This window comes from Pseudophryne corroboree, chromosome 3 (genome assembly GCF_028390025.1).
Source record: "Pseudophryne corroboree isolate aPseCor3 chromosome 3, aPseCor3.hap2, whole genome shotgun sequence".
In the NCBI taxonomy this organism is placed as follows: domain Eukaryota; kingdom Metazoa; phylum Chordata; class Amphibia; order Anura; family Myobatrachidae; genus Pseudophryne; species Pseudophryne corroboree.
This window is the reverse complement of record NC_086446.1, coordinates 685,820,581-685,845,650: the sequence shown is the minus strand read 5'-3', so window position 1 is coordinate 685,845,650 and position 25,070 is coordinate 685,820,581. Positions and strand designations below refer to the sequence as shown.

General features: G+C 50.9%; 1 protein-coding gene across 4 annotated transcripts in view; it reads left to right on the top strand.

Moving 5' to 3' along the window:
- Positions 1-25,070, top strand: part of NEURL1 (neuralized E3 ubiquitin protein ligase 1) — a 556,453-nt gene that overhangs the window by 269,938 nt on the left and 261,445 nt on the right. The window contains exon 1 of one of the 4 annotated variants that reach the window (XM_063961990.1): positions 6,860-7,383. The exons of 2 other annotated variants lie outside the window; for them this stretch is intronic. The gene's annotated coding sequence lies outside the window, so the exon portion shown is untranslated. Of the gene's footprint in view, positions 1-6,859; positions 7,404-25,070 lie in introns of those variants that run through there. One more of the 4 variants, XM_063961989.1, reaches the window with a different exon arrangement.

Genomic DNA, 25,070 nt, shown 5'->3' with positions numbered 1-25,070 from the left:
TCCAAATGCAATCCACAATCTCCCACTCTGCGGAACATTGGAGCAAGTGCGGGAGTCTGAGGGAGCGGTAGTGTATGGAATACAGTATTAATAAATAACACTATGGATGGTCTATAGTACTATAGACTCATTGTAAAGCGCCTGTCTCTTCTTCCTGGCAGCTTCTCACTAGTCCAGTGCACCGATTGAGCACTCAGAGCCACACACACAGCAAACTTGGTAGAAGAAGCTGTTACCACTAGGCATGTGCAGCAGCTCTGCTCTGTCCCTTAAACAACATTTTGCGGCAGCAGCTCTAGTAATAAAATGATGCTATTGTTATCATTTCAGCCGCTGGCCAATAAGAGGGAGAGGGGTGGGGGGGGGGGGGTCCGGGCAACCAGAACCCCCCCCCCCCCCCCCCCCCCAGCGTTTGCCTATGCATTACATACATTATGCACAAGTGCAGTAGTTGCACATACAGTCAGAATAGCTATTTGACATTTGATTCTTAACTGGGAGAGAGCACAGTAAGTGGGTGATACAGCCGGGGCACAGGCACTAGACAGAGATACAGTATGAGGGTATTTCACAGAACATTCTACTAAATGGCATATATATGCCCTTGAGATGGCACCAGTTTCATATTTTAAATTGATGCTGTGCTAGGCACTGTGGTTAATTCACCCTAGATTAATAATTCACTGTAGATTAATAAATGTGTGGCCAAATGCTTATGTTATTCACGCAAGATCCTAGTTGGTTATGGTGAGATTACAATGAGGGTTAACTGTGGAAAAGAAAAAAATAAACACCACACTATTCAATCTATATAAAAATATTCAATATTTAAAATAGCTCTTATTATTGGGCCCATGGTATTTATGCAGAGCGACATCTTTTTTCTAAAATGGATATACAGTATCTTATGCCAGTCTTGTGACTGTGCCACCAACTCTACATTATAAATCATAGTTCAGCCAGCTCCTGAATTACAGTACTTTTGGGTCTCATTATTAATGTCCACATTTTTGCCACATTAATTACCATCTGCTATCGCATCTATTTGTCATTAATTAACCTGGCTGTTTATCATTTAAGTCATGTAGGCAGCGTATCCCAGCAGTGACTTTCCTCCATTCAAAGCTTGTTCACCACCTGCTTATCGCAGCGTGGAGTAGAGGGGTGTAGTATGGTATGCCGGCGGCCGGGCTCCCGGCGACCAGCATCCCGGTACGCTGCGGGCACGGTGGCGCGCGATTTATTCTCCCTCCAGGGGGGTCGTGGACCCCCACGAGGGAGAAAATCTGTCGGTATGCCGGCTGTCGGGATTCTGTGTATACTGTGCGCCAGGATCCCGACAGTCGGTAACCTGAAGACCACCCGAGTAGAGATTTGTCCTGGTCATACATACGCATTACGCAGTGCAGCTGACGGGGACTGTGGTTTTAGGCATTACTTAGCTTTTGGTAAATAGCAGGTATACTTAAATCATGCAGAAAATTGTTTTCTCATGATTGTTTTGGGTAAAAGCCCCTTTGTGCACTAGAACAGCTCAGTGTGCTCATACATTTAAATTTGGACAGGCAGTGATAATATGAAGCATATATTTGAGATGTCTGCTGTACAGAGCCCCACCAATCACATACTAGTGCTGTACAGGATTGCTGCGAGGTCACTCACAGCCCAACGCAGCTGTCAGCTAGAATGACCAGGGATCATGTTATGGTTATGTAAGGATGTGCCCTGTGGGCACATCTGTGTTGTCCCTAGTTGGGGACAGCGCTGGGGCAGCTTGTCTGTCCCCAGCGCTGGGTGCGTGGCGGCGGCGGGTGTCCGGTGCAGGGATTACCCTTTTCCCTGCACCGGACCCCAGGCTGGAGGGTTTGAATGTTGGCGCCCTCCGGGAGCCAATCGCGGCTCCCGGAGCGGCAGCCAATAGGAGAGAGACGCGGCGAGCCAATCGGCGCTCGCCGCGTCATAGGCCCCGGCGTCTGACGTCAGACGCCGGGCGGGAGCCAGAGCGGAGGACGACGGCGCTGAGGAGCGGGAAGAGGAGAAGACGTCGCGGGCGGGAGCCGAAGAGGACAGCGCGCGCGCAGAAGAGCGCGAAGAAGGAAGAGGAGCCGGACAGGAAACAAGGACTGCGTGGAGGAAGACGACGACGGCCGCAGGGAGAGGAGCTCCGGTGGCCGCTGAAGAGGCCTGAAGACTCCAGCCCTGGGAAAGAAGATGTCCAGCGGCGGCTGGACGCGGCGATGCGACGGCGGCGCCGCTGGCCAGGACGGGCCAGCGGCCGAAGAGGGCACCGGAGGCCCCCGGGTTAGGTAAGGCCTCAGTGAGGCATCCTTCCCCCCTCCCCTTTTCCTCCCTAGACCACCAGGGACGGGCATTAGGCCCGAGGGCACAAGTCAGGCACTAGGCCTGTGGCGCGGTTAGGAGATTGGGGGTCATTATTCTGATTAGGTGGTTTGGGCATTAGGCCCAAGCCACCCAACCTCTGCGGCACCAGATAGGCAGGCACTAGGCCTGGGGGGCACATGTTGGGCACTAGGCCCATGAGGATAGTCAGGCCACCGGCCTGTGGGCACAGTTAGGCGGGCATTAGGCCCGAGGGGCACGTTCAGGCACTAGGCCTGTGGGGACATTAGAGGGCGCTAGGCCCTAGTGGATTTGTGGCCAATTAGGGATATGAAAGGTGACCCTGGGCACAAGGCCCAGGTCACCCAACGGGCGGCAAGTTAGGCGGGCGCTAGGCCCGTGGGCAAAGTCAGGCCTCCGGCCTGTGGGCAGTTAGGGGGCGCTAGGCCCAGCGAAGCAGCGTTTCCCTGAGGTGAGTAAAGGTGGTACTGGGCGCTAGGCTCAGGCCACCCTGAGAGTACGGTAGGTGGGTGAGCTGTGCGGTCCCCACTACTGGGTGTTCTGGGTCGGGTAGATAAAGGGACAGCACCGTTTTATGTTGTAACTCCGATAGTGTGTTATATGTTGTTACCGTGCAGGGCAAAGTGTATGTGTTGTGTAAGTTGTGCATAGTTGTGTTGCACCACACCCACAGAGCTAGTTTGAGGGCTCCGCTGTTGTAGATAGTATAGGGTGTGACACTAGGTCAGAGTTAGGCCCTGCACGGCTGTTTCTCTTTGCCTCCTTACAGGGACCTGTAAGTGGAGAAGATCAGAGTGCAAGACTCGTGACGGTGAGTAGCATCCGTGTACGTCTGTCCCTTGTTTGTCCCCGAGCGCCGGAGTTAGGATTGCTCACGGACGTGAGAATCCCTTTCATCACACTACGTGCGAAAGCGCGAGTGTGTGAAAGCTGGGTAGCTGAGGCTTTGTGCCGGTGATGACCATTCACCCAGCCGGTGAAGGTCGCAGCCACCCCTGGGGTATCCCCTGTTCCACCGGAAGAAGGGTCGATACCCCTTTGATGTAAACCCTTCTCTCCTCAGCTAGGTCGTCGGTCAGCTCCGAGAGGGAATCGCCGTGTCCGGATCCGAGTGAAGATTTCCAGGTCCGTTGAGGGTTCCGGTACCTGAAGGTGAGAGCGAGCGGCGCCTGGTGAGTACCGAGTCTACACCTGCACGGCAGCAGGCACCACCACACGCACCGCAGGCCCGCACCTCTCACACTTGGCGTAGTCGGCAGGATAAAAGAGACCGGATCACGGACACGATGTGGAACGCCACCAAGAAGACCTCCCTGCGGACGGCTCCGGAGAAGACTCACCCCCGGATGTGTGCGGACCAGAGCGACTGGGTGACGGTGTCTGGGGCAGACATCCTGAAGATGGTGCAGCGGTCGGTCCAGCGTGAAAAAGAAGAGCGCCGGGAGAAGGGGCGCAAGAAGGCCGCTGTGACGCCCTGCAAGAAATGTCGGCAAACAGGTCACTTTACCGACGAGTGTACTTGGCGAGAGACGTCCCCAAAGAAGGTGGTCCAGGAAGCGGACCGAAGACGTCAGAAGGGCCAAGCGAAGGAGTCCTGGTGTTTGCTCTGCGGAAACTACGGGCATGAGCACAACAGTTGTCCCTGGGACGAAGAGTCGAGCGAAGACGAGGTTGATTCCCGGTGTGAAAACTGTGGAGATCCCCGACATCTGCTCCTGGAATGTCCATGGACTGAAGACAGGACGGACTACGAGGCCACGGTGAAGAAGATGACGGAGTCTCGTCAGCAGCTTTGGGACCGGGTGGCTGCAGAGCCTGTGTGTGCGCTCTGCGAGGCGAGAGGACATGCGCTTCCCGATTGTCCGTGGAATGAAGACCGGATGATTGCGGATGGTCGCGCCCAGAGATGGGAGGAGGAAACCAGGGAAATGGAGCGGAAGGCCTTGCTTGAAGTTAGTTCGCAGGTGCCCATTTCCTCTGAGCCGGAACCAACGGGTGAAGATTCCCCAGTGAAGGAGGTGGACCAGGAACCCGTCTTGGAGAAGGTGGCAGTGGCCCTCCCTTGTTGGAAGTGTCGGCGACCAGGACATGCGGCCAGTGAGTGCCCTTGGGAAGATGCCGCGGACCTACTCTGTCCAAAAAAAGTGACCCCAGTAAGGCAGAATCCTTTCCCGCATGAAGCGGAGGTGGACGACTGGGAGGTGAAGAGACCACGCTGTGAAGAAAAGCGTGAAGACCCAGTGACTGAGACGTCCGGAATCTCCCCGCGATGGAACCGTCCACGACCAGGACGTGCGGAACAGGAGTGTCCTGGGTACCAAGAGATGCCAGCGGAAGCAAAGGAGTACGCTGAGGAAGTAACGATGCCAGCGGAAGCGAAGGAGTACGCTGAAGAAGTAACGATGCCAGCGGAAGCGAAGGAGTACGCTGAGGGAGTAACGATGCCAGCGGAAGCGAAGGAGTACGCTGAGGAAGCAGAGGTGCCAGCGGAAGCGAAGAAGTACGCTGAGGAGGAAAGTAATACCCCAGTCCAGGTATCGGAGGAGGACTCGGACTACGGTGAGCTGTCCGCCGACGAATCCCTCCCAGAACAGATGGAGGACGACTCTGGCATCGGAAGCGCCGACGAGAGTGACTGGCAGGATCGGGTGGAGTCATGCTCCCAGTTGAATGCCCTCCGTGAAGAGGAGGAGATAGTCCTGGAGCAAGAATACCTGCCAGGAGTGCCGAAATGGACCGACGTACGGGGACAGGACTGCGTTGCCGTGGGAGGACCCGTTCCAGAGGAAGAGATAGGACCTTTGGAGATGCCCCACGAGGAAATGCGACATGTTGTGGCTGTTGCCCGGGAGGAAACGGATGCCCCGGAGGATTCCGCTGTTGGGTGGTGGTCGATACCACACCCGGAAGACAGGGACGAAGCCACAGACGATATCGGAGGCCAAGAGTGGGTGACTGTTGTCCCCGTGGAAGAAGATTCCCCTTGGTGGCCAACGTCAAGCGACCGTGAGGAGATGCCACTCCCCCAGAGGATCCGCCGATGGAGGTCAGGACGCAAGAGGAACCCGGAGCTGGAGGAGGAAGGATGTGGGGTCACAGCTGGTCCAGGCTGGGCCCCCGAATGCACCCTCGCCGGAGGGACCTCGGAATTCCCTGACCCGCGGACAATGGGCGTCGTGAGGAACTTTGTAGGGACTACAAAGGAAAAAGGGGGGGGAAATGTAAGGATGTGCCCTGTGGGCACATCTGTGTTGTCCCTAGTTGGGGACAGCGCTGGGGCAGCTTGTCTGTCCCCAGCGCTGGGTGCGTGGCGGCGGCGGGTGTCCGGTGCAGGGATTACCCTTTTCCCTGCACCGGACCCCAGGCTGGAGGGTTTGAATGTTGGCGCCCTCCGGGAGCCAATCGCGGCTCCCGGAGCGGCAGCCAATAGGAGAGAGACGCGGCGAGCCAATCGGCGCTCGCCGCGTCATAGGCCCCGGCGTCTGACGTCAGACGCCGGGCGGGAGCCAGAGCGGAGGACGACGGCGCTGAGGAGCGGGAAGAGGAGAAGACGTCGCGGGCGGGAGCCGAAGAGGACAGCGCGCGCGCAGAAGAGCGCGAAGAAGGAAGAGGAGCCGGACAGGAAACAAGGACTGCGTGGAGGAAGACGACGACGGCCGCAGGGAGAGGAGCTCCGGTGGCCGCTGAAGAGGCCTGAAGACTCCAGCCCTGGGAAAGAAGATGTCCAGCGGCGGCTGGACGCGGCGATGCGACGGCGGCGCCGCTGGCCAGGACGGGCCAGCGGCCGAAGAGGGCACCGGAGGCCCCCGGGTTAGGTAAGGCCTCAGTGAGGCATCCTTCCCCCCTCCCCTTTTCCTCCCTAGACCACCAGGGACGGGCATTAGGCCCGAGGGCACAAGTCAGGCACTAGGCCTGTGGCGCGGTTAGGAGATTGGGGGTCATTATTCTGATTAGGTGGTTTGGGCATTAGGCCCAAGCCACCCAACCTCTGCGGCACCAGATAGGCAGGCACTAGGCCTGGGGGGCACATGTTGGGCACTAGGCCCATGAGGATAGTCAGGCCACCGGCCTGTGGGCACAGTTAGGCGGGCATTAGGCCCGAGGGGCACGTTCAGGCACTAGGCCTGTGGGGACATTAGAGGGCGCTAGGCCCTAGTGGATTTGTGGCCAATTAGGGATATGAAAGGTGACCCTGGGCACAAGGCCCAGGTCACCCAACGGGCGGCAAGTTAGGCGGGCGCTAGGCCCGTGGGCAAAGTCAGGCCTCCGGCCTGTGGGCAGTTAGGGGGCGCTAGGCCCAGCGAAGCAGCGTTTCCCTGAGGTGAGTAAAGGTGGTACTGGGCGCTAGGCTCAGGCCACCCTGAGAGTACGGTAGGTGGGTGAGCTGTGCGGTCCCCACTACTGGGTGTTCTGGGTCGGGTAGATAAAGGGACAGCACCGTTTTATGTTGTAACTCCGATAGTGTGTTATATGTTGTTACCGTGCAGGGCAAAGTGTATGTGTTGTGTAAGTTGTGCATAGTTGTGTTGCACCACACCCACAGAGCTAGTTTGAGGGCTCCGCTGTTGTAGATAGTATAGGGTGTGACACTAGGTCAGAGTTAGGCCCTGCACGGCTGTTTCTCTTTGCCTCCTTACAGGGACCTGTAAGTGGAGAAGATCAGAGTGCAAGACTCGTGACGGTGAGTAGCATCCGTGTACGTCTGTCCCTTGTTTGTCCCCGAGCGCCGGAGTTAGGATTGCTCACGGACGTGAGAATCCCTTTCATCACACTACGTGCGAAAGCGCGAGTGTGTGAAAGCTGGGTAGCTGAGGCTTTGTGCCGGTGATGACCATTCACCCAGCCGGTGAAGGTCGCAGCCACCCCTGGGGTATCCCCTGTTCCACCGGAAGAAGGGTCGATACCCCTTTGATGTAAACCCTTCTCTCCTCAGCTAGGTCGTCGGTCAGCTCCGAGAGGGAATCGCCGTGTCCGGATCCGAGTGAAGATTTCCAGGTCCGTTGAGGGTTCCGGTACCTGAAGGTGAGAGCGAGCGGCGCCTGGTGAGTACCGAGTCTACACCTGCACGGCAGCAGGCACCACCACACGCACCGCAGGCCCGCACCTCTCACAGTTATCCTGACATTGCTAAGAACAGCTATTGGGGGTAATTCCAAGTTGATCGCAGCAGGATTTTTTTTAGCAGTTGGGCAAAACCATGTGCACTGCAGGGGGGGCAGATATAACATGTGCAGAGAGAGTTAGATTTGGGTGGGTTATTTTGTTTCTGTGCAGAGTAAATACTGTCTGCTTTATTTTTACACTGCAAATTAGATTGCAGATTGAACACACCCCACCCAAATCTAACTCTCTCTGCACATGTTATATCTGCCTTCCCTGCAGTGCACATGGTTTTGCCCAACTGCTAAAAAAAAATCCTGCTGCGATCAACTTGGAATTACCCCCATTGTACAGATAGGTTTGTCAATAAAATGAGCCGCATCCAGTTTGCCTTGTTAAGTGATCCTGGACCATTATGCATTCATAAACAGAGAGGGCCTAACTTGTGCAACATTTATGTTGTGTTCATTTTAATCATCAAAGACACTTGACCTGGGAAGACTGTTTTATACGTTGCTCTTTGGAACAATTAGTGCGCTTCTGCTTTCCAGCCATCCACAATGACATTTAATAATTGGTAATGCTTCCAGTTTAATATCCTTTATTGTAGCTGAGGGATAATGTCATACATTTCCATGGAAATTAAAGTGGCTAGCTTCCCTCATTACTGTTTCATGACACTGTCTTGACACTGACTTTGGTTTTCATAGATAACAATATTTCCAATGTTATTTGACAGTTCTTGTTTCTTTACTACTCTACCTTTTAATGGTATTTCCACAAATGCAATAATTCTCATACTGTATATATATTAGTTGTATAGATATAAAATTAATTTTCATGACCTTGTGTCTTTATGCATTTATACACATGAGCTGGAGTGGTTTAACTTGGTGTCAAAAAGAGCTCACACCCCTGATTCTGATACCCCCTAAGACCCCCAACCCATATATATATATATATATATATTATTTACAGGATTTTAAATCTCAAACACATTGGCCACACCACCACAACCCCAGCCGAAGCACACGCCAGACCTTCCTGCAATACCCACTGGATCCACCGCAAAATGTAAAGAGGGTTACCATACTTACCTTCCAGGAGTCTGGCTTAAAAAAGCAAAAAAATCCACCCCTTTCAGGGCCATACATATACAGATGTAGCCATGCTCATCTAGCTTGGCTATATCGCAAACGTGCACTGCTGACGCAGCTAGGTGATCCAGCGCCTAGCTGGGGCAGCGCACAAAGCCATTCTCTTTCATGCGACTGGGACACATGCACGTCTATGATGTGCCCGCACCCTGAGATCGCCGGACAGGCGCGGATGTAGCTATGTATGTGGCTACGTCTGTATATATATATATATATATATATATATATGTATATATATATATATACATATATAAAATGCATTGCCCTTCTTGTTTGTTTGTTGAATTGAATATGAAACCAATGCAAGGAGGTCCAGTTGAATCCTGACCAGGTTTTAGGGAGGTTACGGTCCTGGACCTCACAGTGGAATGCGCTTGGCAGAACGTTGACCCAGGGTGCCTGTTCTTGGCCATCCACTGGATGGATTTGGAAGAACACTGCACATAGTGGTAATACTGGATCCCAGAAGACATACTGGGTGTTGGGGTCGGTCGGGCCTCGCGCCAGAATGCGCTGGGCGCAATTGTGACCCAGGTAGCCTGTTCTGGGCCTTCCACTAGATGGATTTGGATGAAACTTTTAGTGAACTGTATTAACCAGTGCTATTTTTGTCAGCAGGAACAATCAGGAACTCAGTTCCTGAACCTCTCATTAAATATGACATAATCAGGAACTGGGTTCCTAGACCTGGTCATAGACCCTTTCCCTAAGATGTTTTCCCACGTACCTTGTTCATTGTATCTGGTGCAGAGAGGTTGGATAGATTGATATGCAACAATATTCTTGTTAAATGTATTATACGTATGTTAAATAGTGCACCAGCCAATCAGCTCCTAACTGTCATTTGTTTGGAAAAAAAATGAAAAAAAAGACAGGGGCTGATTGGCTGGAGCATCATTTAACATTCGTGACAAGTGATAACAAGAATATTACTCACTGACGAATTGACACCTTAATTCCTAAGTCCTTAGTGTCTGATTACTGTATGTCACCTGTGCTTGGACTATTTATTAATGCCTTTCACACTATAACACACACCTGTGCTGGTCATATTCCCAAGTTACCTGCTTCCTCTGTGTGTTCCTTAGAATAACCTCCCGTTTCCCTCAAGTTTGGATGTAACATTTGCAGAGAGATTTAGATTTGGGTGGGGTGTGTTCAAACTGAAATCTAAATTGCAGTGTAAAAATAAAGCAGCCAGTATTTACCCTGCACAGAAACAATATAACCCACCCAAATCTAACTCTCTCTGCACATGTTATATCTGCCCCACCTGCAGTGCACATGGTTTTGTACTTTAGTGTGCTTTTTTTTGTTTGCTAACAAACATAAATAACTCCCATATACAGCTACTGTGGCTGGCTTACTTTCCAGTTTCACAATAGGCCCTTGATCATTTTCAGTCTCAGGCCCATGTGGCCGATCCAATCACTCAGTTTGGCCAACAGATCAGATCCATTTAATATGACAATCCATCCATGTGCATAGTAAACTACAGTAGGAGCCTGTTATCTAGCTATCAGGCCGAGCAACCAGGGAATGGATTATTAGATCTTCACTAAAAAGGTCTACAGTCACTAGGTCAACCACTAATGGTTAACATGCATTAGGTCGACAGGGTCATAAGGTTAACAGGGTCAAAAGGTCGACATAGGTTAGGTACAGTAGGAAAGGTCTTCAGGGTCAAAAGGTCATCAGGGTCAAAAGGTCGCCATGGAAATGGTCGACACAAAAAAGGTAGACACAAATTTTTGTTGTTGTTTTTTTGGATGTTTTGTCACTTTTCTGCCAAAAACAAGCTGCATTAGTGTACCGCGCCTCCTTCGCCATGCTTCAGGCAAGTTGCTTCGCTCCTCTACCGTTGTGCTTGGCACAGGTTACTATTCCAAACATAGTCCACGTGGATGGTAAAGTCATACTTGCCTACCTGACCCTCTCCATGAGGGAGAAAATGCTCTGTTCCTGGACTCTCCTGGTAATGTATGATTGCCATTACCTGTGGTGAGCTAATTAATTGATAAGAAAGGTGTTTCACCACAGGTGATGGCAATCATACATTACCAGGAGAGTCCAGGAACAGAGCATTTTCTCCCTCATGGAGAGGGTCAGGTAGGCAAGTATGGGTAAAGTATGAATAAACTGAATTAAAAAAACAACAACCTGGTCTACTATACGTGTGTTGACCATTGTCATGTTGACCTTTTGACCGTCGACCTGTTGAACTGTCTACCTTTTACATGTCAACCTATTGACCCAGTCGACCTAATGCATGTGTACCATTAGTGGTAGACCTATTGGCTATAGACCTTTCTAGTGTAGAGCTATAGTCCGGATACCGGGCAACCAGTGGCCACCTTTACCCTGTTAACTTCTGGCTTCAGTGTCCTCTTTTTGCATAACTATTACTTTCAATTTGTTTTGTGTCAATTCCATCACTAACAACATGTAAATATACCATAGGTGGCAATGCTTAGATTTATACATGAATGACTCAGTTTACAGTGTTTCCCTTTATAAACGTTTATACGGAATGTGTTGAAATAAAAGTACAGTAAATAGGCCTCACTTGTATTCACTGACGCACAAGCAGATTCTTATAACTAATCAGTCAGACATCAATAATGTGCCTCACCTGGGTATACAAGCAATCAAGTTTAATTATGGCCTGATTCTGAGTTGCACGTAAAGTGGTCACCTTCCAATGTACGTAAATAAATGTGGATTTCTGCCTGTATTCAGAGGTTGAAGGTCATCTTGCATTTGCACTAGTCCTATTTTTAGTACAAGTGATCCGAGAGAAGTTAGTGGGATCTCTGCATACACTCACCTCATAGCTAACAATTCCATTACGGTGCCCATCTTACACTTATCCTATGTGCCAGGGAAATACTGCCGCACAGTTTAGCCCACTCAGTCACAAGTGGAGGTAAAACTAAGATCCATGGTTCGGAATTACTACGTATTAATAGCATATGGAGGTTGTGAAGCAAGCACAGGTTGAGTCCTAACAGTATATCTTTAATACACAAAGGGGCATTCACAAATTTATTTTTAATATTTATTTACTTCATTACCTATGGGTTTGATCAATTAGTTTCCGAATAAGGCTGAATTGGCTGTGCTGCAGGGCTGACCAGATATGTCTGAAAACAGCATTGTTCACAGACACAACATCTGCACACACGGATAGATGTACTTAGCGATGGAGCAAGGTCTCTAGGCATAGCCATTAAAGGCAAATACCTAGGGGCATCTGCTAGGTGAGGGGTGCTGCTTCTGTGGACTGTGCAGTGCTGGGTAAGGGCGGGGTGCTGCGCATCTCTGCAAGTGGTAGCCATTGATGTCACTTCTGTCTCTCAGTTACTCATGCATGCTGGGATGTTGGCCCTCATTCCGAGTTGTTCGCTCGTTATTTTTCATCGCATCGCAGCGATTTTCCGCAAACTGCGCATGCGCAATGTTCGCACTGCGACTGTGCCAAGTAAATTTGCTAAGAAGTTTGGTATTTTACTCACGGCATTACAAGGTTTTTCTTCGTTCTGGTGATCGTTGTGTGATTGACAGGAAGTGGGTGTTTCTGGGCGGAAACTGGCCGTTTTATGGGAGTGTGTGAAAAAACGCTGCCATTTCTGGGAAAAACGCGGTAGTGGCTGGAGAAACGGGGGAGTGTCTGGGCAAACGCTGGGTGTGTTTGTGACGTCAAACCAGGAACGAAACTGACTGAACTGATCGCAGTGGCAGAGTAAGTGTCGAGCTACTCAGATACTGCTTAGAAATTTCTATTCGCAATTTTGAGAATCTTTCGTTCGCAATTTTGCTAAGCTAAGATTCACTCCCAGTAGGCGGCAGCTTAGCGTGTGCAATGCTGCTAAAAGCAGCTTGCGAGCGAACAACTCGGAATGAGGGCCGTTAAGCATTGGACAGCCCCAACATAAGTCTGCATGGCTAATAAAATACAGTCACGTGTTCCTTTTTGTTTGTTGTAAACTTTGCTGCTTGGTTTAAAAATGCCCCTATACATATCCATTTTATTTATGTTTAACTGAATATCTGCTTTTCTGTACAGCCTTATAATAAATGTACAATTGAGCCACACAGGTTACAATAATTTTTTTCTTATTCAGGAAATTAATAAGTCAAAATGAGCGGTTGTTTCAAATGTATGACATTTTTGATCTGACAGATGAGAAACACATTTTCAGAGCATGTGCCATGTACTGTAGGACAGTTGTAGGATTATTAGATTTTAATCACATGCTTACAATACAGATCTTCAATCAGCTTCAGTCCAATCCATTTGATTGAAAACATTCCACCAAATCTAATCCTTCTTTTCTGATTTGGCCATCCATATTTCATTGTGCAGGATAGATTGGCGCTTACACTTTTATATTGTTTTTTTAACCAATTTTAAATCTGAGTACGCAATGTGTCAGCTAAGGGTACGCACACAATGGATTTATGTTCTTTATATGAAATGAGTTTCTAATGTAAATGAAGCTCATATAAATGGGTGTGAAAAGCAAATCATCGGATCAACTGAGTATATATATATATATATATATATATATATATTTACACATTTCCAGTAGCGTTATAGCTGTGTTGCAATGCAATGCATTTTAGTAACACTTCTTGTTCCCTTTCAGTGTATCAACCCAGTTTTATACATGTTACATTTATTTTATAGGAACGTAATGAATGTATAAACATATAGCACATCGGGTTTGGTTCTTAATTGTACTCCATGCCTAATGCTTTAGCGTCTTTTGCCAGAGTTACGCTTGTGAGTTTATGCTAATGCTAGTATTAGCCTTTGGCCTGGTGTACAAGCATGTGTCTGTATGTGCACTTTGTGTGTCGCAACAATCCCGCCTGGTGCAGTTTATGCTGGCCATACAGTAGGTCGATATCATGTACTAATACACAATATTGACGCCTCGTATGATGCACTGTGTTTTTAGGGAGTGCTTAGAAAAACGCAGGCGTGTCGGGGGAAAATGCAGGCGTGGCTGAGCGAACGCTGGGCGGGTGTGTGACGTCAAAAGCCGTCCCACCATCATTAGAATCAATGCACACGAAGAGCAACTACAGGGCTGGTCTTGTTTTGCACAAAAAGATTTTGCGGGCGTTCTGCTGCACAAGCGTTCGCACATCTGCAAAGCGAAAATACACTCCCCGGTGGGCGGCGGCAATGCGTTTGCACGGCTAAAAACTGCTAGCGAGTGATCAACTCGGAATGACCCCCAATGTGCGGTCCCGCTGGTCGAATGTCGCATCCTCTGATCATAAGTGCAACCCATATTATCCGTCGTAATCGTATGCACATTGCACCATGTTTTATGCACATATAATGCATCGTACGATTTTGAGTGGCATTTCCCTGGATATTTTTTTTTTTTTGTGAGTCACACAATGGATTGTTTAAAGACGGGTTGTTAGCGCATCGTTTGTCACTTGTGAGGCTGGGACAGCCAGGGAGCTTCCCGGGGAGGTTGAAGGGAAATCGTGAAATGACTGGGATCGGATGCTGGTCGTCCTGATTTATGTCCAGCATTAGGTCACACCATCGAAACTTACACCTGCCCCATGCTAGGTGCAGAATCTCCATCAGAGTATGACCTACACTGTAAGCGATTGTGGGGGTCTATGTACTAAGCCTTGAAGAGAGAGAAAGTATGTGCCAACCATAACCTAACTGTCATTTTTCAAACACAGGGGTCTATTTACTAAGCCTTGGAGAAAGATAAAATGGATGGAGATAAAGAACTAGCCAATCAGCTCCTAATGCTGGCAATACATCAGGACGACCAGCATCCGATCCAAGTCGTCGCACGATTTCCGTTCAACCTCCCCGGGAAGCTCCCTGGCAGTCCCAGCCTCACGAGTGACACACAATGTGCTCCCGACCCATCATTAAACAATCCATTGTGTACCTCACAAACAAAAAATAACAAAAACAAGGGAAATGCCATTCAAAATTGTACGATGCATCATACAGTATGTGCATAAAACATGGTGCAATGTGCATTTGATTATAACGTGTAATAGGGACTGCATGTATGATTAGATGATGCAACATTCGACCCATGGGGCCGTGCATTGCATCAAACGAGGCGTTGATATTGTGTATTCGTACACTCAGAGCCGGCCCTAACCAATATGATGCCCTAGGCAAGATTTTGGCTGGTGCCCCCTAGCACCACCGCTAGTTCCGCCTCTGACCCTGCACCCCTTTCCCAGCACCATCACCCCCCACCCATAGCAGTCCTTTTTTTGTTTTCCTACCCCCTGTAATTTAAATAAGAACAGTGTGCACATTTGGCCTTACACATATGCCGCACATTATTAGTGCCCTTATACACATAATGACACACATAGTGCCCCTTACACATATGTTACACATTATTAATGCCCCTATACACATAATGACACATGTAGTTCCCAGCGTGAGTCAACTGGCAGCTCTGCTAACGTCGGGTGTCTTATTTTTTATGAAAATGCATCTTATTTGCATTGCTATGTGGCTAGGATACACAAGCAGCTTCTGCTGATTAAAATGATATGCAGCATGCCTATATACTGTGTGCGACTGTGGCTGTATCTGTGTACGAAATGCTACACACAGAATATAGGCATGGTGCATATCATTTTAATCAGCAGAAGCTGCTTGTGCCCCTAGGCATACCAGATGCCCTAGGCAATTGCCTAGTTTGCCTATACCTAGGGCCGGCTCTGCGTACACTATATCGACATAGTGTATGGCCAGCATAACTCTCATGTCACAGGCTGTGTTTGAGAAATGACAGTTAGGAGCTCATTGGCTGGTTCTTTATCTACGTCCACTTTATCTCTGTCCAAGGCTTAGTAAATAGAACCCACAGCCTGTAACATGGCAATTATGAGTTGGATAGTTGGTACTTTGGAGTCTATGGGGTAATCTAATTGTTTTGGGCATCTCATTTTCCGTTCTAAACAGGAATGTTAAATGCCCAAACAATTGTCCTAATTCAATTGTTGTAGGGGCGCACATGCATGTCGCACTCAAACAGACAGGGTTTAGCCACATAAAATGGTAAACCTGTCCAAAGTTCTGCTTTGAGCATCCAAACTACTGTTTGGACGCCCAATGTGGAGTTTGCACACATTTTTCTCACACCTCTGGAGGCTGCAAGAAAAATGTGACCTCTGTGGCTTCAGTTGAATTGCTGATTGTTGACAATCAGATCATCAAACGCTTACAGCAGGAGATGCTGGTATTAACAGATGCAGTGATGAAGTCATTGAGAGCACCACTATCTGTGACATATTGTAGGCCGCGACCTCATATAGGTAGGCCCGGCGACAGGGGGGGTCAAAGGGATCACCCGTACCGGGCCATGAGGCTTAGAGGGGCCTCCGAATATCTGGGGCAGAAAAAACATGGCTGTAGAGCCTATTAATTATTATAATTTGGGTGCGTTCCATATACAGGAAATGTGGCTCTCTGAACATGGGGATCGTGGCTGTTGGTGGACGGTTGACGCGTGGTGGCAGAAGTGTGCATTCCATGGGGAGGAAGTGGTATGCAGTGGAATGCACGCCGTTGGTACCACTTTCCTACATGGTCCTCGATCTACACACAGTAGTTTTAACTTTAGTGTGTTTATATTATACTATTTAATCATGTTTGCACATTTGTGCATTAAAATACTGATTGGTTATTTGTATTTTAAGTGAATTGATTCTGGCATAATTGCTAAATAGATGATTATTTTGTGGGTGGTTCTATCCATACACACTATGTAATGTATTTATATAGACTCAATACCATTTGTATGTTACAGTATCTTGACCAGGGGCGTATCTACGGAGGAAGGCACCCGTGTGCAGTCTCTTGCGGGTGGGCCCCCTCCTCCCCCGTAGTAGGCAGCGCAGTTAGTGCTCTGAGCACTAAAGAGACTCTGGCACAGTGCCAGAGACAACAGCGCTTGCACAGGTGTCCGGGAAAATGGCGCGGCAGCCACTTTTCCGGAGACCTGCACAAGCGCTTTAGACTTTGGCAAAGTGCCAGAGTCTCTTTAGTGCTCAGAGCACTAACTGCGCTTCCGGCTATGTAGGAGGAGGGGGCCCACATGTGGAGACGCCGATGGACACCAGAAAGGGTAGATCAGAGGCGTCACCGGGTGTGGTGACACCCGGTGTGCGCAACTGATCTCCTGCCGCGATCGCGACAAAAGGGGTGTGGCTTGTATTTAGGGGGCGTGGCTTCGTGGGGATCCCAGAATCGTCACTCTGGGGGCGTGCCCAGCATCTCCGGAGATGCTGGGCTTCCCCCAGAGCCAGTCTCCGTCCGCTGTCGGCTCCTCTTCTGTGACAGGAGCCGGGTGCTGTAGGAGACTTTCTCATTGCAGCACCTGGTTCCTGTCAGTGCGGAGGAGCTGACATTTGGTGTCACCCTCCTCCAGGCGTCACACCCGGGTGCGGGCCGCACCCCCCGCACCCGCCTTGTGACGCCACTGGGGTAGATGCTAGAATCAAGTGGCCTAAAGGACCTATGATGTCAGTGGGAGGAGCGAAGCAGGGCCCGAAGCATGGCAAGCGAAGTGAGCCCACGAGGGTACATCTCGGGTACCCTGTTCGGGCATGGCTCCTCCCCCTGGTGACGTGGCTCCTCCCCTGGTAACGTCAGAGGTCCCTTACCCAGCTTGAATTTATAACTAACCCACCAGAAAGATAAGTATAGAAGAAATGGGTGCAGTGTGTGCGGTGGGGGCCCCCTCTGGACCAAGGGGCCAGTGTGCACTGCACACACTGCACCCATTATAGATACGCCACTGATCTTGACAAAGTTCCACATCTAGGACCGAAACATTGATGTAAACTTTACCATGTTGCTGCCACTGTGATTCAGCAAATAACCATTTATATATATATTTGGCGAGACATGTATTAGCACAGGGAGAGATGTTTACTCAGAGGCGTCACCGGGCGTGGAGGGTCAAAGGGGGTTTGAGGGGGGGGGCAGAGATAGCCATACACCGTCCCTGATTGAGTTCTGCTATGACTGCCAAAAGTGTGAGAAAGGTGTCTGTAGGTAGCGGACAGTTGTGCAGCAGTGTGCTTGTGCCCGGCGGTCTCACTCCCACTCGCCATGCTGGCAGCTCCCGCTCCTCTTAGGTAGATGCGGCGGTAAGGATAGGATAGAACCAGTGCCGTTTCTTGCGGCGGGCGAGCCGTGCAACTGCACGGGGCGCCCGCCGCGGCACTTCTTCAGCACTAAATCCCCCCTCCCCTTTCCTCCCGAGTGCCCAGCTCAGGGGGCGGGGTTTCGCGGAATGACGCGTTTGCGTCGTGACGTCACGACGCAATCGCGTCATTCTGCGAAACCCCGCCCCCCAGCTGGGCGCTCGGGAGGAGGGAGAGCCAAGCCGGCCGGCGCCGCGCAGACGAGGGAGAGGCGGCTGAAGAGCGGGAAGAACCGCTTCAAATGTAAGTCAGCCCCTCTCCCTCTCTCTCTCTCTCTCCCTCCCTCACCACAACCACCTGCCGTATTGTGTAAATTGGGGACACCTGTCTTCGGAATGTATAAAATGGGGACACTTGCCTGCCGGAATGTGTAAATTGGGGACTCTTACCTGCTGTGATGTGTAAAATGGGGACACGTGCCTGCCGCAATGTGTAAAATGGGGACACTTTCCTGCCGTACTGTGTAAAATGGGGACACTTTCCTGCCGTACTGTGTAAAATGGGGGCACTTTCCTGCTGCAATGTGTAAAATGAGGACACTTTCCTGCCGCAATGTGTAAAATGGGAACACGTGCCTGCCGCAATGTGTAAAATGGGGGCACGTGCCTGCCGCAATGTGTAAAATGGGGACACTTGCCTGCCGTACTGTGTAAAATGGGGACACTTGCCTGCCGCAATGTGTAAAATGGGGACACTTGCCTGCCGTACTGTGTAAAATGGGGACACTTGCCTGCCGCAATGTGTCAAATGGGGACACTTGCCTGCCGTACTGTGTAAAATGGGGGCACGTGCCTGCCGCAATGTGTAAAATGGGGACACTTGCCTGCCGTACTGTGTAAAATGGGGACATGTGCCTGCCGCAATGTGTAAAATGGGGGCACTTTCCTGCCGCAATGTGTAAAATGGAGACACTTTCCTGCCGCAATGTGTAAAATGGGGACACTTTCCTGCCGCAATGTGTAAAATGGGGGCACGTGCCTGCCGCAATGTGTAAAATGGGGACACTTTCCTGCCGTAATGTGTAAAATGGGGACACTTTCCTGCCGCAATGTGTAAAATGGGGACACTTGCCTGCCGTACTGTGTAAAATGGGGACACTTGCCTGCCGCAATGTGTAAAATGGGGACACTTGCCTGCCGTACTGTGTAAAATGGGGACACTTGCCTGCCGCAATGTGTAAAATGGGGACACTTGCCTGCCGTACTGTGTAAAATGGGGGCACGTGCCTGCCGCTATGTGTAAAATGGGGACACTTGCCTGCCGTACTGTGTAAAATGGGGACATGTGCCTGCCGCAATGTGTAAAATGGGGGCACTTTCCTGCCGCAATGTGTAAAATGGAGACACTTTCCTGCCGCAATGTGTAAAATGGGGACACTTTCCTGCCGCAATGTGTAAAATGGGGGCACGTGCCTGCCGCAATGTGTAAAATGGGGACACTTTCCTGCCGTAATGTGTAAAATGGGGACACTGTCCTGCCGCAATGTGTAAAATGGGGACACTTTCCTGCCGTAATGTGTAAAATGGGGACACTGTCCTGCCGCAATGTGTAAAATGGGGACACTTGCCTGCCGTGCTGTGTAAAATGGGGTCGCGTGCCTGCTGTAATGTGTAAAATGAGGCCTTTTTTTTAAATCCTGAGGCCACGCCCATCTTAAAGCCACGCCCATTTTAATGAGGCCACGCCCCCTTGTTGGGAGCGCGCGCCTTCGCCGTGCGCATGGTTTTCCTCTTTATATCTATGGGGGGGGGGGCATTTTTTCTTATGTGAATATGGGGGGGGCGCATTTTTAAATCTCGCACTGGGAGCCAAATTGGCTAGAAACGGCCCTGGATAGAACAGGGAGGGCCGGCACAGTGTCCCATGTAATGACGTTGTGACGTCATTCATAGAAGCGCACAGACCGGACCATCACATGTAACGGGGTAATCAGAGGTGGGGAGGGTTTCTAATTTGTCTTGTATTTCACACTTGTACCGCGCCAGGCGGCAGCCAGCGCGATCAGTTTATGTTGTCATTTGTGAATGTTAACCTCAGGGCTTGGACCTCCTGGCGTATGGGGCGTGCCGGACATTAGGGGGTGCCTGTGCGCACCAGGCACCCCCTGTGCGCATGCCTATGTGAACATTCAAAGCAAATATTCTAGTGAGGGACAGAACTTGTTTTTGCCAGCAGTAGGGATTACTTATGTGAGGCTCCTGTCACGCTGTTGCAGGAAAAGCTTGGTGTGAAAGTCACCTCTGTCATAAACAAAATTAATTCATCCGTTTTAAAAAACAAAGGTCAAACACATCACTTGCACTGATGTGAATGCAGTGGCCACTGAACCCTGAAGCAGATTGTGAGCAAGGTCCTGCTGGAGCGTGTGGAAATACAGTGTGCCGTGCAGGGCCAGATTAAGCCTTGGGGGTGCCCGGGACACTTAAGACAGAGGGGGGACCCCGATGTAAGGTGGGGGATGTATATTAGATTGTGCATACCTCCCAACATGACTCATTCCAGGAGGGACAAAATGCTATCTACATGGTGTCAGGTTCGGTTTTGCTTGTGTCCCCGGAGGGGGCGCTAGTGGGTCAGTGGAGGTAGGATAGAAGAAGTGAGGAGGCTGCAGTGGCGTAACTACTGCCCCCGCAGTCCTCGCGGTGGCTTGGGGGCGAGGGGCTGCGGGGGCGCCACTGATTTAGAACAGATTGACATGCGGACGAGCGTCCGCATGTCAATCTGCGATCTCCTCTCCCTCCTTGCTGCGGTGCCTGCTCCCCCGGCTCTCCCCCCCCCCCCATGTGTTGGAGGGACACGAGCGCATCGCGCGTCTCTCCTGTGTCCCTCCTGGCTCTCCCCCGGCCGGTCTAAGGAAGCAAGTGCCGTTCGTGAGCTCTGATTGGCTCACGAACGGCACTTCCTTTGTTAGACAGCTGGGGGAGAGCCAGGAGGGACACAGGAGAGACGCGCGATGCGCTCGTGTCCCTCCAACACATAGGGGGGGGCCGGAGGAGCAGGCACTGGGGCATATACCCGGCACTGGGGACATATACCTGGCACTGGGGACATATACCTGGCACTGGGGGGGCATATACCCGGCACTGGAGGCATATACCTGGCACTGGGGGGGAAGCAGGCACTAGGGGGGAATATCTGGCACTGGGGGCATGTACCTGGCACTGGGGGCATGTACCTGGCACTGGGGGGGCATGTACCTGGCACTGGGGGGGCATATACCCGGCACTGGGGGCATATACCTGGCACTGGGGGGGCATATACCCGGCACTGGGGGCATATACCTGGCACTGGGGGGGAAGCAGGCACTGGGGGGGAATATCTGGCACTGGGGGCATATAACTGGCACTGGGGGCATATAACTGGCACTGGGGGCATATAACTGGCACTGGGGGGGCATGTACCTGGCACTGGGGGCATATACCTGGCACTGGGGGGGAATATCTGGCACTGGGAGAATATCTGGCACTGGGGGGGCATATACCTGGCACTGGGGGGGCATATACCTGGCACTGGGGGCATATACCTGGCACTGGGGGGGCATATACCTGGCACTGGGGGGGCATATACCTGGCACTGGGGGAATATACCTGGCACTGGGGGGGCATATACCCGGCACTGGGGGCATATACCCGTGACTGGGGGGGCATATACCTGGCACTGGGGGGGGAAGCAGGCACTGGGAGGGAATATCTGGCACTGGGGGCATATGCCTGGCACTGTGGGGGAATATCTGGCACTGGGGGCATATACCTGGCACTGGGGGGGAATATCTGGCACTGGGGGGTCATATACCTGGCACTGGGGGCATATACCTGGCACTGGAGGGGGGGGGATATCTGGCACTGGGGGCATATACCTGGCACTGGGGGGGAATATCTGGCACTGGGGGGGAAGCAGGCACTGTGGGGGAATATCTGGCACTGGGGGGGGGGGGGGGGGGCATATACCTGGCACTGTGGGGGAATATCTGGCACTGGGTGCATATACCTGGCACTGTGGGGGAATATCTGGCACTGGGTGCATATACCTGGCACTGTGGGGGAATATCTGGCACTGGGAGCATATGTGGCACTGGGAGCACGGCCCTAGCAACAAGCACTACCCCCTAGCAACGAGCAGGACACCCAGTGCATGAAACCCCTGGCAACGAGCATGACACCCTGAGCATGAAAACCCCTGGCACCGTGCATGGAACCAAGAGCATGAAACCCCTGGCAACGAGGAGGTAATTTAAAAGTAATTGGAAGCCTTACTGTAGAACTTAATGTGTAATGGGCATTACGGTGTGTGGCATAATGTATCACGGACATTGCGGTGTGTGTCATAATGTATCAGGCATTACGGTGTGTTGTATACTATATCACGGGCATTGTGGTATGTGGTATAATGTCTCAGGATCATTGTGGTGTGTGTCATACTGTGTCACAGACATTGTGTGTGCTATAATGTATCAGGGGCATTGCAGTGTGTAGCATAATGTATAACTGGCATTGCGATTCCTGTCATAATGTGTCACAGGCATTACGGTGTGTGGCATAATGTGTCGGGGGCATTACGGTGTGTGGCATAATGTGTCGGGGGCATTACGGTGTGTGGCATAATGTGTAGGGGGCATTACGGTGTGTGCATATTGTGTCATGTGCATTATTGTCAGTGATCGCAAAAACGCGCTATGGCGCGTATTTTACCCAGAAACAGCCGCCCGGGACTCACATTTAGAAGATGAGCGGGTCCCACAGGACGCGCTCATCTGAATATGTGTTTGCATGTGTTAAGCCTGTCAGCGGAATGCAGAGGTGACTGGCTGTTTCCTCGGCCAATCACCTCCTGTAGTCTCCATCCAATCACAGCCTGCAGCATCTCCCGCTTTGAATCCTGCTCCCCGCCAGCACATGAATCTGTGCTGCAGGGCTGACAGACTGGCCCCGCTCATCCGGCTCCACTGCCGCTCTGCCGCCAGCACCCTCCTCTGCGACTGGGAGTACAGCTCCGGATCTGCCCGCCGCCACCCCCCTACCCGGGACCCGCTCAACGCCCCACCGAGACCCGACAACTACCTTCCAGCAGGAGCCGTCCGGGCTGCGCAGCTCCCGCTGTAGGTAAGCAGTAGACAGTGCTGCATCGCCCCGCTTCACCTGGAGTAGCTGGTGCAGTTGCGGGATGTCCGGGGGCTGCAAGCTCCGTGTGTGCAATGTGAGGCCGCTCAGAGTGTCAGGGCCTCACTGACACCATTTTTCTGACAGCATAGTGCAGTGAGTGCACTGGCACAAGTAGCCAGCCGGCGCCGCAGCATGAAGGAGCTATCTGTGAAATCGCAAGCAGAGGCTGGCAAGAAGGAGCTCCTCCGATCGCTTCCCCTGACGGGCTGGCCACTGCTAAATATACCAGTATATCAGTACAACTGTGCAGTGACACTGACTTTCCCATTGCACCTGGGTCTCCACTACTTTGACACAGTTGGAACTGATTATCGGTATATTTAGCAGTGGCCAGCCCGTCAGGGGAAGCGATTGGACGAGCTCCTTCTTGCCAGAGAACAGCCTCTGCTTGCGATTTCACATAGAGCTCCTCCAGGCTGCGGCTACTACAGGCGCAGGCTGGCTACTTGTGCCAGTGCACTCACTGCACTGTGCTGTCAGAAAAAATGGTGAGTGTCAGTGAGTTGCTGCTGGGGGCGGAACCACTTGTGTCAAACGGCCCCTTCGTGCAACTGGAGATGATAAGTGAGTGGTTACTGCAATGTGCCTCAGTGCTCTACCAGGCGCATTGTGTATAATAACGTGTTCTACCTGGCGCAATGTGTATAATAACGTGTTCTACCTGGCGCAATGTGTATAATAACGTGTTCTACCTGGCGCAATGTGTATGATAACGTGCTCTACCTGGCGCAATGTGTATGATAACGTATTCTACCTGGCGCAATGTGTATGATAACGTGTTCTACCTGGCGCAATGTGTATGATAACGTGTTCTACCTGGCGCAATGTGTATGATAACGTGCTCTACCTGGTGCAATGTGTATAATAACGTGCTCTACCAGGCGCAATGTGTATGATAACGTGCTCTACCTAGTGCAATGTGTATAATAACGTGCTCTACCAGGCGCATTGTGTATAATAACGTGTTCTACCTAGTGCAATGTGTATTATAACGTGCTCTACCAGGCGCATTGTGTATAATAACGTGTTCTACCTGGCGCAATGTGTATGATAACGTGCTCTACCTGGCGCAATGTGTATGATAACGTGTTCTACCTGGCGCAATGTGTATGATAACGTGTTCTACCTGGCGCAATGTGTATGATAACGTGCTCTACCTAGTGCAATGTGTATTATAACGTGCTCTACCAGGCGCATTGTGTATAATAACGTGTTCTACCTGGCGCAATGTGTATGATTATTTGCTCTACCAGGCGCATTGTGTATAATAACGTGTTCTACCTGGCGCAATGTGGCTGATAACGTGCTCTACCAGGCGCATTGTGTATAATAACGTGTTCTACCTGGCGCAATGTGGCTGATAACGTGCTCTACCAGACGCATTGTGTATAATAACGTGTTCTACCTGGCGCAATGTGTATGATAATGTGCTCTACCAGGCGCATTGTGTATAATAACGTGTTCTACCTGGCGCAATGTGGCTGATAACGTGCTCTACCAGGCGCATTGTGTATAATAACGTGTTCTACCTGGCGCAATGTGGCTGATAACGTGCTCTACCAGGCGCATTGTGTATAATAACGTGCTCTACCTGGCGCAATGTGGCTGATAACGTGCTCTACCAGGCGCATTGTGTATAATAACGTGTTCTACCTGGCGCAATGTGTATGATAATGTGCTCTACCAGGCGCATTGTGTATAATAACGTGTTCTACCTGGCGCAATGTGGCTGATAACGTGCTCTACCAGGCGCATTGTGTATAATAACGTGCTCTACCTGGCGCAATGTGTATGATAACTTGCTCTACCTAGAGGCAATGTGTATGATAACTTGCTCTACCTAGCAGCAATGTGTATGATAACATGCTCTACCTGATGCAATGTGTATGATAACTTGCTCTACCTAGCGGCAATGTGTATGATAACATGCTCTACCTGGCGCAATGTGTATGATAACGTGCTCTACCTGGCGCAGTGTGTATAACGTGTTCTACCTGGCGCACTGTGTATGATAACGTGCTCTACCTAGCGGCAATGTGTATGATAACGTGCTCTACCTGGTGCA